Below are 3,790 nucleotides of genomic sequence, written 5' to 3' on the forward strand. Positions count from 1 at the left end.
CATCAAAAGCATAGGAACCAATCTTAAATGAGAATTGACAAGCTTTTTTTATATTATGAGCAATATGTTGCCACCAACCACTCTAACTTGTCACATGATGAGCCAGTAAATTACGCCATTGCTTGGATTAGTTTTTGCCTGCATTACAATTAATGATAGACTTAGCTGTCAATATTTACAGTTATATCGAATTCCAGTTGCCCAAAACTTCTTAAAAAATGCTTAGAAACTGAAATCTCTGGGCATACAATAGATTATATTTCTATTTTGCTTCAATTCGTTACTCTGTCATACTTTAAGGTTAACGACGATGTAACATGGCCACTCTCTTACTCTAACCAAGTTATTTCAAGTTTGTAAATTAATTTTACACATTGGATGGATAAAACCTACGGATCTTTTTCCAAAAGTCACTGGATGTGAACAGAAAGCCAAAGGAATGGCCAGCACGGGGGTCGAACCCACAACCTTGGTGTTATTAGCACCACACTCTAACTGATTGAGCTAACCGGCCACTTTTGCCCAATATCTACTCTCTTTTAATGAACTTGCTCTAATTTTGAGCCAGCTAGCTTGATCTGTCCACATTGAAAGGTAAAATACGTTGAAAGTTGACTAATTCTTAGAGAGCCCATCAAAAGCATAGGAACCAATCTTAAATGAGAATTGACAAGCTTTTTTTATATTATGAGCAATATGTTGCCACCAACCACTCTAACTTGTAACGTGATGAGCCAGTAAATTACGCCATTGCTTGGATTAGTTTTTGCCTGCATTACAATTAGTGATAGACTTGGCTGTCAATATTTACAGTTATATCGAATTCCAGTTGCCCAAAACTTCTTAAAAAACGCTTAGAAACTGAAATCTCTGGCCATACAATAGATTATATTTCTATTTTGCTTCAAGTTGCTTGGATTAGTTTTGCCTGCATTACAATTAATGATAGACTTAGCTGTCAATATTTACAGTTATATCGAATTCCAGTTGCCCAAAACTTCTTAAAAAACGCTTAGAAACTGAAATCTCTGGCCATACAATAGATTATATTTCCATTTTGCTTCAATTCGTTACTCTGTCATACTTTAAGGTTAACAACGATGTAACATGGCCACTCTCTTACTCTAACCAAGTTATTTCAAGTTTGTAAATTAATTTTACACATTGGATGGATAAAACCTACGGATCTTTTTCCAAAAGTCACTGGATGTGAACAAAAAGCCAAAGAAATGGCCAGCACGGGGGTCGAACCCGCAACCTTGGCGTTATCAGCACCACGCTCTAACCGATTGAGCTAACCGGCCATTTTTGCCCCATATCTACTCTCTTTTAATGAACTTGCTCTAATTTTGAGCCAGCTACTGACCTCTCAAAGCTTGATCTGTCCACAGTGAAAGGTAAAATACGTTGAAAGTTGACTAATTCTTAGAGAGCCCATCAAAAGCATAGGAACCAATCTTAAATGAGAATTGACAAGCTTTTTTATATTATGAGCAATATGTTGCCACCAACCACTCTAACTTGTCACGTGATGAGCCAGTAAATTACGCCATTGCTTGGATTAGTTTTTGCCTGCATTACAATTAGTGATAGACTTAGCTGTCAATATTTACAGTTATATCGAATTCTAGTTGCCCAAAACTTCTTAAAAAACGCTTAGAAACTGAAATCTCTGGCCATACAATAGATTATATTTCTATTTTGCTTCAAGTTGCTTGGATTAGTTTTCCCTGCATTACAATTAATGATAGACTTAGCTGTCAATATTTACAATTATATCGAATTCCAGTTGCCCAAAACATCTTTAAAAACGCTTAGAAACTGAAATCTCTGGCCATACAATAGATTATATTTCTATTTTGCTTCAAGTTGCTTGGATTAGTTTTGCCTGCATTACAATTAATGATAGACTTAGCTGTCAATATTTACAGTTATATCGAATTCCAGTTGCCCAAAACTTCTTCAAAAACGCTTAGAAACTGAAATCTTTGGCCATATAATAGATTATATTTCTATTTTGCTTCAATTCGTTACTCTGTCATACTTTAAGGTTAACGACGATGTAACATGGCCACTCTCTTACTCTAACCAAGTTATTTCAAGTTTGTAAATTAATTTTACACATTGGATGGATAAAACCTATGAATCTTTTTCCAAAAGTCACTGGATGTGAACAGAAAGCCAAAGGAATGGCCAGCACGGGGGTCGAACCCGCAACCTTGGTGTTATTAGCACCACGCTCTAACCGATTGAGCTAACCGGCAACTTTTGCCCCATATCTACTCTCTTTTAATGAACTTGCTCTAATTTTGAGCCAGCTACTGACCTCTCAAAGCTTGATCTGTCCACAGTGAAAGGTAAAATACGTTGAAAGTTGACTAATTCTTAGAGAGCCCATCAAAAGCATAGGAACCAATCTTAAATGAGAATTGACAAGCTTTTTTTATATTATGAGCAATATGTTGCCACCAACCACTCTAACTTGTCACGTGATGAGCCAGTAAATTACGCCATTGCTTTTATTAGTTTTTGCCTGCATTACAATTAGTGATAGACTTAGCTGTCAATATTTACAGTTATATCGAATTCCAGTTGCCCAAAACTTCTTAAAAAACACTTAGAAACTGAAATCTCTGGCCATACAATAGATTATATTTCTATTTTGCTTCAATTCGTTACTCTGTCATACTTTAAGGTTAATGACGATGTAACATGGCCACTCTCTTACTCTAACCAAGTTATTTCAAGTTTGTAAATTAATTTTACACATTGGATGGATAAAACCTACGGATCTTTTTTTTTTTCTTTTTTTTTTGCCAGCTACTGACCTCTCAAAGCTTGATCTGTCCACAGTGAAAGGTAAAATACGTTGAAAGTTGACTAATTCTTAGAGAGCCCATCAAAAGCATAGGAACCAATCTTAAATGAGAATTGACAAGCTTTTTTTATATTATGAGCAATATGTTGCCACCAACCACTCTAACTTGTCACGTGATGAGCCAGTAAATTACGCCATTGCTTGGATTAGTTTTTGCCTGCATTACAATTAATGATAGACTTAGCTGTCAATATTTGCAGTTATATCGAATTCCAGTTGCCCAAAACCTCTTAAAAAACGCTTAGAAACTGAAATCTCTGGCCATACAATAGATTATATTTCTATTTTGCTTCAAGTTGCTTGGATTAGTTTTCCCTGCATTACAATTAATGATAGACTTAGCTGTCAATATTTACAGTTATATCGAATTCCAGTTGCCCAAAACTTCTTAAAAAACGCTTAGAAACTGAAATCTCTGGCCATACAATAGATTATATTTCCATTTTGCTTCAATTCGTTACTCTGTCATACTTTAAGGTTAACGACGATGTAACATGGCCACTTTCTTACTCTAACCAAGTTATTTCAAGTTTGTAAATTAATTTTACACATTGGATGGATAAAACCTACGGATCTTTTTCCAAAAGTCACTGGATGTGAACAAAAAGCCAAAGAAATGGCCAGCACGGGGGTCGAACCCGCAACCTTGGCGTTATTAGCACCACGCTCTAACCAATTGAGCTAACCGGCCACTTTTCCCACATATCTACTCTCTTTTAATGAACTTGCTCTAATTTTGAGCCAGCTACTGACTAGAGTTGAGCGCGGTTCGAGGTTCGAGGTTCTCCAGTTCTAGGCTCGAGTGATTTTGGGGGCTGTTCGAGATCGAACTAGAACTCGAGCTTTTTGCAAAAGCTCGATAGTTCTAGATAAGTTCGAGAACATTTCTAGCAGCAAAAAGCAGGGCTTTTT

General features: G+C 36.3%; 2 non-coding genes across 2 annotated transcripts; both read right to left on the reverse strand.

Moving 5' to 3' along the window:
* Nucleotides 1-1,230: 1,230 nt before the first annotated feature.
* TRNAI-GAU (transfer RNA isoleucine (anticodon GAU)) lies at nucleotides 1,231-1,304 on the reverse strand. The gene has a single exon. It is a non-coding gene; the product is annotated as a tRNA-Ile (tRNA).
* A 2,191-nt stretch (nucleotides 1,305-3,495) lies between these two features.
* TRNAI-AAU (transfer RNA isoleucine (anticodon AAU)) lies at nucleotides 3,496-3,569 on the reverse strand. The gene has a single exon. It is a non-coding gene; the product is annotated as a tRNA-Ile (tRNA).
* Nucleotides 3,570-3,790: the final 221 nt, after the last annotated feature.

This window comes from Anomaloglossus baeobatrachus, chromosome 4, assembly GCF_048569485.1.
Source record: "Anomaloglossus baeobatrachus isolate aAnoBae1 chromosome 4, aAnoBae1.hap1, whole genome shotgun sequence".
Lineage (NCBI taxonomy): Eukaryota > Metazoa > Chordata > Amphibia > Anura > Aromobatidae > Anomaloglossus > Anomaloglossus baeobatrachus.